Here is a 14,946-nt window from a genome sequence, read left to right as displayed (position 1 = left end):
GAGATTCTAAACAACCATGACAACAACGAGAGAATATCAGGTAAATGCTGTAGAAGGATGAAAAGTGTAGACTTTTGCCAGTGTCTCATCATTATTTGTGACAAGTGTGCATAGGTAAGAAAGATTATAATAGGGGCAACTAGAGTATACACTGTGCAATAGTTGCAATTTTCTGTAAACCTGGAAGAAATCGAAAATGTCTTTTTTTTAATAAGCTTATTTTTTTAATCTGAAGAGTAGATTCGTTTTTTTTCCCCCAAAAGGCTTCTTTAGTTTGGTTTGACTCTCCTTCTTCTGCTAGGCCTAAAATCTCTAGTTTAGCTACCTCTCGTTTAAGATAGAACCTTCAGTGCTCTTCTTTTCCTTCATTTGCTCAAATGTTACCTATTGTCATCCCAGCATTCTGACCAGACTATCTGCTTTGGGTTGATAAGTTTGGAAAGCCATTCTCCAGGCAGGGCAAGACCAGACAGAGCAGGACAGATTATCATCTCACCGAATCAATCTGCCCAATGAAAAATCCTGGCTTCTTCTGCAGGGCAACATTATTGCTTAAAGGAAATGTAGAAATGAAGCCAGCATTTCTTGTCTTTGGCATTGAAAACTCATGACCTATTTCAAATAATCTGCAAATAGACTGGTCCTTGTGTCTCCCAGAGAATAGAGCTAGAAAAGATGAGGTTAGGAAGGATAGAGCCAAAGCTATGTTTGCTGCCTTAGAGGCTACATGTACAGTTCACTGCACAACGTCTTCAAGAAAGAATGATCTGATTGACCAAATTCATTTCAGGAAAACAAATAAAGTGAAAGATCTGCTCTGGGTAAGGTATCATGCCTGATGCTAAGAGCTCTCTGGAGAGTTTCCACTCTACCATGACGAGAAGAATAGTATCAACAGGTGAAATAACTATAAGGAAGCAAGAGTAGCATTTGTGCCACAAGAAGTATAAAGTAAGCCAGGTGCTGGTGGCTCACATCTGTAATTGGAGGTACTCAGGAGGCTGAGATCTGAGGATCACCGTTCAAAGCCAGCCAGGGCAGGAAAGTCTATGAGACTCTTAAAAAAAATTTTTTTTATTGTAACAACACTGTACAGAGGGTTTACAGTTACATGAGTACATTTCCTGTTGAGCATTGTTACCTCTGATTGTTTTTCCCCGTGAGACTCTTATCTCCAATGAACCACCAGAAAACCAGAAGTGGTGCTGTGGTTCTGGGTGCTATCCCAGGTCCAGAGTTCAAACCACACAACTGACTTTTCTTTTTTAAAAGAGGAAGAAGTATAAAGTAGTGAGAAGGAGATGACATCCACTCCAGAATATGACATAAAAAGAATATCATAGGGAAGGTATACCATTGACTATGGATCTTAAACTACCAGTGAGATTTCGGTGGATAGAGATGGTAGAGTGAGAGCAAGACATTCTTTGGAAAAGAAGAACACAAGTCAAGTCAGAAATATAGAAATACAGGTTGCATTTGAGGAAGCAAATCATTTGTTCTGGTGAGAAAAATCCTTCAAGAATAGGTCATAATATTCACCAGGGAGAGTTTTTTGGATGACAATCTAATAGCTTTGCTGCTTCATTCTCTAACTACTGAGAAATGCATAGTTTTTGCCATGGCAGAAAAGATGTGAGGCTTTCTCTGGCTTAGGGTTTCCAATTCAGAGTGGTAAGAAGGTCAGAGGCCTCCCCCATCCCAGAAATAGAGGCAGAGCAGAAAATAGGTGGGAGGAAGGCATGTCCCTTGAGCAAGGTGGCAGAGAATTAGTAAATCCCGCATGATCTCTGATGATATGGGCTGCAGTGCAGCCATCTGAACATGCCTGAGGATGTTGTTAAATATGTAACAAACCCACCTATCTGTGAATGCTTGAGCGTTTCAAGTTTGAATTACTTGAAATTTATGAGCTATTCCACATGTAATGGAATATATGCTTTTACATGGTTAAAAAATTAGGTGAAGTATCATACCTCAATAGTTTCAAATGTTACTTAATAAAATGTATTGAAAGAAGATACGCAGCAGGGTCTTTTCACCCCTGTTACTTCTCCTGACGGTTGCTACTTGATGGTCAAAAAAACCAGAAAGAAACCAAGCAAATTGGTATTTGACAATGCCTGCAAGGAATGTACAATTTAAATTATGTTAACAGGTTTATGTGTGTTTTGACTAGGCTGCTGTGCCTGGTTTTGCAAGCAAATGATATTCTAGGTGTTGCTGAGGGAGAGTTCCACAGATAAAATTGAAGTTCATCATTGATGAGATTAAGAGGGATTTTCTAGGTAATCTGGGAGGGTTGGATCCAATCATTTGAAAAGTTTGAAGAGCAGTGCTGAGGCTTGCTGAAGAAGAATATATAATGCATTTGCAGTTCCTGCCTGAAAGATGTCTACTATGCCCTTCCCCTGATTTGTCTAACCAGCCCCCATAATCACATGAGCTGATTTCTTACAGTTAATGCCCCCTACCTCTTGCTCTCCATGCTCATTAAACAGGTGCTGTGACACTTGAAGTATACCTCTGGCTCTTGGTTACAGTGATTGTTTTTAAGGTATGGTCTTGCTCCAGTCCTCAGGCTGGCCTATACTGCAATCTTCCAACTTGAGCTTCCCCTTGTCAGCAAGGATAAGACGTGTGCATCACTTGAGATAGAGCTCTCAAACCTGTAGCCCTTTACTGGCCCTAAACCAAGATTCCTCCATCTCCACCTCCTACATCTCTAGGATTACAGGCTTGAGCAACTGCACTGGGCTCAAATCTCTTACTATACACTCCTGTTTTCTCTATTTGTTTCTGGCTAAAGCCTGAATGAGTTGAAAGAGGAGTGTTTAACAGACAATTGTGTAAGGAGAATTACTTGAGAGATGTGCTCTGATTTTCTCCCCTAAAATAGGTGGACCACTGAGATTGATAGGCCATTTTATGAAGTCAAGGGCAGTATAATGATGAGAAGTACAATGATGAGAGTTGTTTAAGCATTGTGACCTAAAGCCAAGAAAGAGATTTTCATGTAATGATATGAAATAAATACACAGTTGAGAGGCCTATGTGCTAAGAAATTAAGAGAAAAATACCACGAAAGTGCACTATATCTATTAAATGTAAACAACCAAATACTTGTAGGGATTAAAATGAGTCCTGCCTAAGCTCACGATTTTGTATTCTATTATCTCCAGAGATGAAATAAAATTCTAATGATTTGTACTGGGGATTAATTCAGCAACTCATTCTTATTAGATAAATGCTCTACCATTTAAACCACATCCCTGTCCATTCTTACATCTAAATAGTTAAGTTCCATAAAAAATTTATATAGCAATCATTTTTCTTTATCTTATCTCTGAGAACCCAGTAAAACAATACCTAAATCAAGAAATATAAAAGTCTTCATGTTTACTAAATCCCTCATTGTGTGTGTGTGTGTGTGTGTGTGTGTGTGTGTGTTTGCTGGTACTGGGACTTAAACTCAGGACCTGGGCACTGTCTCTAAGCTTTATTCGCATAAGGCTAGCAACCTACAACTTGAGCTATAGCTCCATCTTCTGGATTTTTGCTGGTTACTAGAGATTAGAATCTCATGAATGAAATTTCTTGCCCAGGCTGGCTTCACATCACAATCCTTAGATCTCAGTCTCCTGAGTAACTAGGATTACAAGCATGAGCAACTGGAGCATGGTGAGTTTCACATTTTTACTACATTTTTAGACAGAAGTGTTCAATTGTAGGTGTAGTGATTCAGAATCTTCTCAGCATAGAAGCTTACCCTGGAGCTATTATTACAATGACAACCAAGCTTTCTTCTTCTTCCTGTATTTTTCTTAGGTTTTCAGTTTTCTTAGCTATTTGTATCTTTAATTTGCTATCACTTGGGGCTCTCATGTTAGAGTGAGACTTTGCTGGAATATAAAAAAATTAAAAATAACTGTTGCAGAGAGAAGGATCACTGTGTTTTGGAGAGAGTTGATCGATCCAAGATTGATTGTTGAATCAACTAACATCACAAGGACAGCGCTTGCCTGAGCGAAGCCTCTTCATCAAGGCCATAAATGTATTGCTTGTAAAAGTGATTGCAGCCTCAACTTTTTTTTTTTTTAAAGTGGCTTTGAAAGTTATGTGGGGGCTGGGAAGTTGGCTCAGTGGTAGAGCACTTGCCTTGCATGCCTGAGGCCCTGAGTTCGATTCCTCAGCACCACATAAACAAAAAGAAAAAAGCCGGAAGTGGCGCTGTGGCTCAAGTGGTAGAGCGCTAGCCTTGAGCTGAAGAGCTGAGGGACAGTGCCCAGGCCCAGAGTTTAGGCCCCACGACTGAACCCCCCACCCCAAAAAGAAAAGTTATATGGATTTTTTTTTTTGTTATTTTCATTGTACAGCATAAGAAAAAAAAAAAACCCTACCTCATCTTTTAAAATAATATGGCTTGTAGACCTTTTTCTTTTCCAGGTTAATTTCCATTAACATAATTTAAATTGTACATTCCTTGCAGGCATTGTCAAATACCAATTTGCTTGGTTTCTTTCTCTGTTTTTTTTTGACCATCAAGTAGCAACCGTCAGGAGAAGTAACAGGGGTGAAAAGACCCTGCTGCGTATCTTCTTTCAATACATTTTATTAAGTAACATTTGAAACTATTGAGGTATGATACTTCACCTAATTTTTTAACCATGTAAAAGCATATATTCCATTACATGTGGAATAGCTCATAAATTTCAAGTAATTCAAACTTGAAACGCTCAAGCATTCACAGATAGGTGGGTTTGTTACAGGTGTTAAGGATCCTTTTCAGGTGTTTTACAACTTTACAATTAAGGATTCTCAGGGCAGGGCCCCCAAAGAGCTTCTGTGGGTGTTTATCAGGGTGAGAGGGTTTGCCAGGAGCCTCGGCCCAGGGAAGATGGTAGCTTGCCGCAAGATGCCAAGCACCGGCCCAGTGTGGTGGGGGGAGGATCATAAACAGAAACATGATTTTCTGTAACTATCAATACAAAACTAAAATGGCTCAATATATACTGTGGGAAAAATTGCATTCTTTTAACAAAAGAGCAGATCCCTTCACCTTTGCAGGTTTTTAAATAAAATCATATGAACACACACACAAAAAAGTAGCATTTCTTTTGCTAGATTGAAGCCATAAAAATTTGAGATCTTGGAGCTGGGAAGGTGGCTCAGTGGTAGAGTGCTTGCCTTGCATGCATGAGGCCCTGGGTTCGATTCCTCAGCACACATAAGCAGAAAAAACAGAAGTGGGGCTGACGCTCAAGTGGTAGAAGTACTAGGCTTGAGCTAAAGAGCTGAGGGACAGTGCCCAGGCCCAGAGTTCAGGCCCTATGACTGACCCCAAAAAACTTTTTTTTGAGATCATTTAGTTTTTTCCATGAAAGGCAGCACATTATTAATCCTGGATAAGAAGTATCTGCATGTGTCATGCATGAAAATCAAATATGTAAATTTAAAAAACAAGTTTGCAATTTCACATCTTATATTCTGAGTTATATATTTCATTTGTCTTTTCTAGGCAAGTATATTTGAAACTGGCATTCTGATTGTATCATAATAAGCATAAAAACCTTGGCTGATGAGAGTTTACTTCTAAGCCTTCTACTAAAAGCTGTTTCTGAGTGTACAAGGGCACCAAATCCTCATGCATGGTCACTTCTGAAAAATGAGTGCTGTCCCGTGAGGTGTTTGGGACAAGAAATGCACCTTCTTTATCCAATGTCTCCCACCTAACTCCATCCTTGAAGACAGAATAAAGAGCTTGGGTTTAATACAGTAGACCTGTACTTAAATCTTAGTTCTGGAGTTAGGTGCCAGTAGCTCATGCCTGTAATCCTAGCTACTCAAAAGGGCTGAGGTCTGAGAACTGTAGTTTGAAATCTGGGGCAGGAAAGTCTATGAGACTCTCATCTCCATTTAACCACCATAAAGGCAGAAAATGAAACTGTAGCTCAAGTGGTAGAGGGCCAGCCTTGAATGACAAAGTCAAGGGACAGAGCCCAGGCCCCGAGTTCAAGCTTCAGTTATCAGTACAAAAAAATAAAATAAGATAAAAACTATAAATGGATATGGCTGTTGCCTATTCCCCAGCCATTTGCCCATCTTCCTTGTGTGTAAAATGGTGAATATTTTCAGGGAAAGCTGAAGCTAATCATCACACTTAGGCTTCTCCTACATTAACTTATTTAGGAAAGGCCATCGGATGCAATTCTGTACAATATCATGTGAGGGCAAGTCCATGGGAAGGTTCTGGAAAGTTTCCTTTGCTCTTTCTTCTAAAAGGATTAGTGAAAATTGCCCTTTACCCCACTTCGAGTTTTTCAGAACTATTGTGTGAGGAAACGAGACTCAAATATATTGCAACCACCTTGCTATATGAGGAAATAACCTAAAAACACAATCCAATGCAACCCACCGAGGTCGAGAAACAAAGTTGCAGTGAAGCCTATACTTAATTATACTTAATACACTTAACCGGCACTCAGACCCTGCTCCCCGCCCCCAGCCCTCCCCCCAGCCCTCCATAAGCATCTTTACTGGCAGCCAGGGGAAATCACTGAGGTCACGTGCTTAATGTGGTGCCATCTCACTATGGGGGACTTCTATCTTCCTAGGCGCTGGAAGAAAGACTTGCAGTTGTTCTTCGTCTCCCCGGTAACCTTGCCCCAGTAAGTTTTCCTCTTTAAAGAAAGAAGAAAATCTGCACACGCAAATCAGATGTCCATCTTTCTGTTTACACAATGATTCTCCCTTCCTGGAAGGGATACAAATCAATAATCTCTTGCAAGAATTGGCCTTTCATGTCATAGTGCTTCTGGGACGCACAGGGGAGCGGCTGGCCAGTGTGGAGCCAGTCTTCCCTTTGTGTTAACAATACCAGCACTGATTTGAGCAGCTCAACATACAGGAGCTCCACACGGCAGGGAAACAATTGCCTTTTCCCCTATGACATTTTCTCCAGGGCTAATGACTTCACCTTCCTCTTTTATTTTAGAGTGTGGAAACAGAGCAGGTGGTAGCATTATGAAGAAAGGGGTTCTGGAAGAACCGAATGTAGAAGAATTGGCTTCCACAGGTGAATGGGGTTAAGAGACTGTGAAAGGGGACAGATAAGTGCAGAGTAGAGGGTTTGGAATGAGTGCCAGGGTCAACAAGATCACAGCAGTCATAGGAAGCTAGATTTTTCTTTCTCATCTTAGGGCCTCACCATTCACATTCACATCTTGCAAATGATCTAGGATGAATTCACTTGTAACCACATTGCACATTTCAAACTGCATGGGCTGGTTGCTGTGTTCATTTATTCCTTTCATAAATTCCAAAAGTGAGAAAAAGTGAAAATAGTTTGTGTTTTCTACAGTGCCGTCTAGAGCATCTGTTAAAAATTAAGTTGACAGAGCTGGGTGCCAGTGGCTCACACCTGTAATCCTAGCTACTCAGGAGGCTGAGATCTGAGGTTGAAGGTTCAAAGCGAGCCTGGGCCAGAAGCTCCGTGAGATTTTTATCTCCAATAAACCACTCAGAAAACCGAAAGAGGTGCTGTGGCTCAAATGGTAGAGCTCACCTTGAGCTGGGACAGCACCCAGGCCCAGAGTTCAAGCCCCATGACAAAAAAAAAAAATTAAAAAATTAAGTTGACATTTGGCACCAGTGTCTCAGAACTGTAACCCTAGCTGCTCAAGAGGCTAAGATGGGAGGATTGTACTTTAAAGCAAGCCTAGGTAGGTAAATCAGAGAGACTGTTATCTTCAGTGAACCAGCAAAAAGATGGAGATAGAACAGTGGCTCAAGTTTGAAAAAAACAAGCAAGAACCCAAGGCTCTGAGTTCAAGCCCCAACATCAAGTTAAAAAAAAATAAAAGATTAAGTTTACATATACTACAGCAGAGACAGAAAAAAAAATCACTTTGAAGAAACCAAAAATCACTCTGTAGTTAAGATTAGACTTTAACATGATGGATCATATTAATTTGGAGAATTGAAGGCTGGAAGTGGAGATGATCAACCATGAACTCATTAAAAAAGGGAAGCCAGGCCAGGCACCGGTGGCTCACACTTGTAATCCTAGCTACTCTGGGGACTTAGATCTGAGGATCACGGTTCAAAGCCAGCCCGAGCAAGAAAAGTCCATGAAATTCGTATCTCCAATTAACCACCAGAAAACCAGAAGTGGCTCTGTGGCTCAAGTGGTTGAGTGCTAGTCTTGAGCTGAAGAGCTCAGGGAGAGCACCTAGGCCCAGAGTTCAAGCCCCACTACCAACCAAAAAAAAGGGAAAGCCAAAGACATAAATACTGGGGACTAGAAACTAATAATGGTCCACAGAAGAAAAGCATTTAGGAATGGACTTCAAATACTCTGGTCTCATCAGCAAAGCTAGTGTAGATGTGACACTGGGGAAAGTAATTGGTAGTGTGAAGGTCTTGACATGTTTTCACTCTATTAGTGAAATAATCTTGAAAAAATACATGCACTTTTATCTCCACCCAATAGCTTCAAAGAAACATTTCTAACTATCTTTCTAACCAGTGTTTACCAGTGGTAAGCCACATAGGATGACCCAGCTTTTCTGACCCAGTTTTTCTGGTGAGTCAAGTAGACTTTGAGGGTTGTGATCCTTCTTATACTCTTAATCCATAAACTAATTCTTATTGAATGCATTCTAAACTTGCTGAATATACGGTGGCTCTCAGTGATGATGTGCTCTTATGAAGCTGTTAAAAGAAGTTTCCTGAGCTCATGAGCTAAGCAAACACCAAGCCCTTTTTATAAAAGTTTCTCCAGGGGCTGGGAAGGTGGCTCAGTGGTAGAGCGCTTGCCTTGCATGCATGAGGCTATGGGTTCGATTCCTCAGCACCACATAAGCAGAAAAAAAAAGCCGGCAGTGGCGCTGTGGCTCAAGTGGTAGAGCGCTAGCCTTGAGCTGAAGAGCTGAGGGACAGCGCCCAGGACCAGAGTTCAGGCCCATGACCGGACCCAAAAAAATAAATAAATAAAGTTTCTCCAGAGTAATGACTGCTGATCTTTGAGGAGTCTCTGGAGAAGACTTCCCTTAGTTAATACCTACAGTCCACCGCAGCCCACCATATATTTGAGTGCAATTACGTTTTTGTACATAGACTAATGGAAGGAGCATGGATTTTGACATCAGAAGACATGGGCTAGATGACCAGTTTTGCTACTAAGTGAGGTACTCAACACATAATCTAATGTCTCTATTTCTCAGTCTCCTTATTTGCAAGTTGAAGTTTACCCAGTGGTGCTGCTCAATATCTAATATGTAAAGCACATATTAGATAATATCCAGAAAATAGTAGATGCTCAGTAAGCTCTTGTCATAATTATTGATGAATGAGAAGTAGATCACTCTCAAGAATGCAATATGAAGGAGTCATGTCATGGAACACTTTCTTCTCAGTGATACAGAGAAAATATTCCCATTGCATCCGACTCCACTAAGAATGCTTTCCTCCAGGGCAGGGCACAGTAAAAGAAAAGATTCATGGTCACTACAACTTGGACTTATGTTATACTCATTACTTAAGTTTTGGTTGCTACATTGTCCATTGAAATGCCTCTCCACTTTGCTCCTCTTCTTTCTGTTACTATATGGAGAATTCCTCTTAGATCTTCAGAACTTAGCTCACATGTGGGCCTGTTTGCTTTCTTTATGCCAAGTCTGTTCTTGTCTCTGCCTTCAATGCATCCACCAACACTCAGCTTAGTCACTACATCACAGAGGTCTTTCCTAATTATCACATACTCTTTCCCAGTTCACAGTCATTTCGTCTCTCTGCAATGCATTCTTTTCTTTTCTTTTCTTTTCTTTTTTTTTGTCGGTTGTGGGGTTTGAACTCTGGGCCTGGGCACTGTCCCTCAGCTCTTCAGCTTAAGGCTAGTGCTCTACCACTTGAGGCACAGTGCCACCTCCAGCCTTTTCTGTGTATGTGGTGCTGAAGAATCAAACCCAGGGCCTCATGCATGCAAGGCAAGCACTCTACCACTGAGCCACCTTCCAAGCCCCCATTGCATTATTTTCTTCAAAGTATCTTCACTAAGAAAACCACACCTCATTTACTTTATTTATTTTTCGTTGGTCGTGGAGCTTGAACTCTGGGCCTGGGCACTGTCCCTGAGCTCAAAGCAAGCACTCTACCACTTGAGCCACAGCACCACTTCCAGTTTTCTGGTGGTTAATTGGAGATAAGAGTTTCACGGACTTTCCTGCCCAGGCCTGGCTTTGAACTGCAATCCTCAGATCTCAGCCTCCTGAGTAGCTAGGACTACAGGCCGGAGGCACCTCACTTATTATATTTCATGTTTCTCCCACTAAACTAGATTAGAACAGAAATTGCATCATTCTCTTTTACCACATATGAAGTCCTGAACTTGGTATATAATAGTGCTCAATAAAGATTCCTATCGATATATGAGTATCTCCTGACCTGGGAAGCCTTCCTTAGTCACCAATCTGGACTAAATACTCCTCCTCTGACTTCTCATTGTCCTTTAGGCATGCTTCTTTGGCAACATTTGACCTATATAGCTAATTGTCTCTTTGAAAAATGTTTTTCACACATGTTCCCATAGTAGTAAGGTCTTCAAGGGTAAGATGGGGCAAAGGAAAGGCAAGTAGTAAAACTAGAGCCGAGTGCTGCTGGAAACAACACTAGGATGCTGGGGGGAGTTTGCTCAATCAGCAGGGTTTCAGTCTGGTTTTCAATAACAATTCTATAGCCGGGTGTGGTGGCTCAAACCTATCATCTTAGCTACTTGAAAGTTGGAGATAGGGATGGTAGCCTGAGGCCAGACCAGCATAAGCATTCATGAAACTCCATCTCAATCAATGGCTGGGTACAGTAGCTTATGCCTGCCATTCCAAGCTACAGGGGAGGTGTGATGACTAGTATCAAGAAGGCTAGGAGCTTCCTTCAACTCCGCAGTGACATGCAGAGGCAATGCAGAGGACAGAAGATAGCTGAAATCAGCATGACAGGGTTAGGGGTTTGGCTGAGGGAATCTAGGGCTGAGGGCTCTCGTGGGGCTGCTGAGGGCAGGCATGGCTAGGGCATCCAATGAAAACTGTGGTGAGTCGTAGTATTCACATCAGAAAAGGGCTGAGCCTCCATCACAGACACAGTATCAATGAGCAAGCTCTATAAATAATGGCCCCTGGATGCCAACTTGCCAGGACAGACAGACTCAATAAAACTGTTTAAACCAGAAGAAACTGAGATAGTCCTCAACCAGGCCATGCTTTGACCAAAGATTATTACATATCTCTAACTCTTCCGACTCCAGTTCCTCCACTTAAACCTAAAGTTCTGTATCCTAGTGCTATGCCTCTCTTGAATAATAAATCTCCTTTCTGTGCTCTTCGCCACGATGCCTCTGTTACTTTCACATGTTGAGTGGCATGTGAAAACCCAGGGAGTTGGGCCTCTGGCCTTGACTTTTGTGTGAAAGTATGAAATTTACTCCTTGCTGCATTTATTTCTCTCCTTTCTCTTCCATTCTTCAGATTATATTCTCTTTGGGGACAGGATTTATCCTATCAGTTATGTTTTATGATTTCTAGCATACTTTTTTTTTATGTCTAGCATACTTACAAAGCCATAACTAGAAGCTGCAGATGTGGTTTTACATTTTCTGGCAGCACACTAAAAACTAAAAAGATATACATAAATGGATATGTTTAATTGAAGTCCCCTTATACAATTAATAATAAAAATATCTAGAAAAAGAAACAGGTAAAAATAATTTTAAAAATGGATTTTATTTTAAATTAATAGCCAAAATGTTATTGCTACAATAATGTATGTATAGATGCACATCCAATTATTAATGAGCCTGGTGGTGGCTCATGACTGGAATCCTAGCTACTCAGAAGACTAAGATATGAGGATTGTGGTTTGAAGTCAGTATGGCAGGAAAAGTATGTTGAGACTCTTATCTCCAATTAACTACCAAAAAACCAGAAGTGGAGCTGTAGCTCAAGTATTAGAATGCCAGTCTTGAACAAAACACTAAGGGACAGAGCCCAGGCCCAAGTCCCAGTACCAGCACCAAAAAAAAAAAAAAAAAAAAAAAAATGGTTGTGGTATGCATGCGAGGTTTCAGTATATGAAATCTATCTTATGTGCCGTTTACAGTACATCTTACTTTGGACCTGCTGTCTTTAAAAGGCTCAGTAGCCATACGTAGTTAGTGTTGGTCTTATGTTAAACAGTGTAAGTCTAATATAATTCTTAGCACAGAACAGGTGATGAGCTGGTGCCAATGGCTCATGCCTGTAATCCTAGCTACTCAGGAGGCTGAGATATGAAGATTGCAGTTCAAAGCCAGCCCAAGCAGGAAAGTCTATGAGACTTATCTCCAATCAGAAAACTGGAAGTGGTGCTGTGGCTCAAGTGGTAGAGCACTTGCCTTGAGCTTAAGAACTCAGGGACAGCGCCCAGACCCAGAATTCAAGTCCAACTACCAACCAAAAAAAAGAAAGAAAGCAAGAAAGCAAGAAAGCAAGAAAGCAAGAAAGCAAGAAAGAAAGAAAGAAAGAAAGAAAGAAAGAAAGAAAGAAAGAAAGAAAGAAAGAAAAGATGGTGAAAGTTCAACTGGTGATTTTATAATTAAATAGGTACATTTGAAATACTAAATATTATTCTTTTTATGTCTTCCTGCTTCTTAAGAAGCATCCTTTTTCTCCCCTTTCAAAGTACAACAGTACAACAAATTATAATTTGCAGTGCTTGATCAATATAGTTTAGCGTTAAAATTTAAAATAAGACATTTTAACATATCTTAAAGTGTGAATGTCATACATTCAAGTATGACATTGTGTTAAAAATTATGGACCAAAAGTCTGTAATAAATACAATATGCTTTTCCGTAAATTGCATGCACTATAGCTGATATATGTGTAGACTAGCATAATCTACAAGCCGTAGAAACTCATAGTCTCATTTTTTAAACTCAATCAAGATGTTCTACATCTGCTTACCAACTTTTCTTCCCAACACTATATAACTATGTTCACTTTGCTAAACTGGAGATTTATTTGATCAAAAGGACAGTCTGTGTTTTGTGGGAATTTCCAGTCTTATAAAACAATAATTGTCATGACTAGCTGGCTATCACTCATGCTTATCATTTCCTAGTGTACACTCCTGAGGGTAGAACTATTTGCTGTTCTTAAGGTGAAAACTTTATTTTCTTGTGTTTGTTCCTTCAGCTTTTCAACATACTCAGCTTTTCAACTTCCTATCCTGTCTCAAATTTCTATTGTCACAATCAGGTAATGTCTTTACTTTTTTTTTTTTTTTTAGTTTTGTGGTTTTATTAGTTTATGTAGATGGCAATCAATTTAAACTTTGATCTCCACCTCTTTTCCCCACCCTGCCTTTTCCTTTTCCTGCTCCTCCTCCTCCCTCTTCCTCAGGTCCTGGGGCTTAAACTCAGGACTTCATGCTCTCCCTTTGACTTTTTTGCACTCTACCACTTGAGCCACATCTCCACTTCCATTTCAGACCTTATGCTGGTTAATTGGAGATGAGACTCTCAATTTTTCTGCTCCATTTGGCTGTGAACTTCAATTCTCAGAACCCAGTCTTCTAAATAGCTTGATTTACAGGCTTAGCCACCAGTGTCCAGCTCTTTATTTTTATTCTAGATAAGTAGATACGAAAAGACACTGATTCTGCAATAGAATCAATCATGGTGGCGGAGTTTAAACACTATTAAACAGTCCTCTTCCTCCAAGTAACTTACATCACTACTTCACAGTGGTTTTGTTCCCATAGTTTGCAATTCTGCTGCTGAGGATATTTAATTAGTTTAGTATCTCCACAATATAATAAATTTGACATATCTGTAGTTGTGCGAAGCACAGAATTATCTTTATTAACAAAATTCCTGAGTGGTAATGAAATTGAAATGAGAAGAGACAAAATGGTGAGTCTCCCATTCCCCCTAGCATTATATTTTCTTCGTTTGGCCGGGGAACTAGAGTCTATTCTAGGGTCATAATTCCCCCCCCCCCAAATTGTGTTATTAGTGCTTGATTTGTCCCTCTTTTCTTGGGAAGTCTTTATCCTGCAGAATTGTTCTGTTGAAAATGATGGGGCCCTTTCTGTTTTTGAACAATCTTTTATTTGGTATCATTGCACGTTCAACTCAGAAGTTTCAGTGAACCAAGGTCAGATGCCTAACAAAAAGTTCCTGGGCTCAAGGTCAATTCCCCATTGGGGCAACACAGCACACTTCTTACGGACTTCTAACTCCTAAAATATCTCGTTTCAGGAAAAATGATCGCTACAGCAATTTGTATAGAAATTGTGATAGTTTTAAATAGAGGTGGCAATATTTGTCACTTACAAATTGGGTATTTAGAATGTGTGCAGATTTCCAAATTCAGATGTATCATTCTGCTTCATCATGTAATCCAGGCTCACTTTTAAGTTCTGGAAACTAGAAAACATTAAAATTGACTTCCAAGTATTTCAGAAATCTTACAGGTGCAGCCCTGCTCTGGTTGCCAGGCAACATGACACACTCTGAAGCGGGACTAACCTCCCACACTGGACCATCTCTCCTCAGTGGTGGGACGCCGAGTTTTCATTGGCTTCCATTTCCTCTCATTGAACTCCAATTGGTTGCAGAACCTCTCACTCCGCTCCGGTTGGCTCTCGCTGTCTGTGGCCACTCTACCATTGGCAGGCGTACTCTCGGGCCACCCCACGTCACTGTCTCACCCCACTTCCTCAGCCCTCCGGCTTTGTCCCCGCCCCTTCACCCGCCCTTCCAGCCACGAGGGAAAACCCTAGCTACTCACTGCCTTTAGCTCCCTTCCGATTGGCAGAAACCGAACTGAGGGGAGGAGCCTGCCGGACGACTCTGCAGGTTACGATTGGCTGCCGGAGCCACGGTCCCGCCTCCCGCCGGCTCCGGGAGTC

The 14,946-nt window shown here is 40.9% G+C and overlaps 1 long non-coding RNA gene across 2 annotated transcripts in view; it reads right to left on the bottom strand.

Annotated features, from left to right (window-relative positions):
- LOC138840771 (uncharacterized) overlaps window positions 1-14,937 on the bottom strand; it is a 41,216-nt gene extending 26,279 nt beyond the window's left edge. Inside the window, exons 1-3 of one of the 2 annotated variants that reach the window (XR_011376219.1) lie at window positions 14,826-14,937; window positions 14,564-14,697; window positions 14,369-14,461 (exon numbers count right to left, since the gene is read on the bottom strand). This is a non-coding gene — a long non-coding RNA (uncharacterized lncRNA). The remainder of the gene's footprint in view (window positions 1-14,368; window positions 14,462-14,563; window positions 14,698-14,825) is intronic. The other variant, XR_011376218.1, reaches the window with a different exon arrangement.
- Window positions 14,938-14,946: the final 9 nt, after the last annotated feature.

This window comes from Dipodomys merriami, unplaced genomic scaffold, assembly GCF_024711535.1.
Source record: "Dipodomys merriami isolate MVZ:Mamm:240054 unplaced genomic scaffold, mDipMer1.0.p SCAF_30, whole genome shotgun sequence".
NCBI lineage: Eukaryota > Metazoa > Chordata > Mammalia > Rodentia > Heteromyidae > Dipodomys > Dipodomys merriami.
The sequence above is the reverse complement of the archived record's forward strand: the minus strand, read 5'-3'. Positions and strand labels throughout refer to the sequence as shown.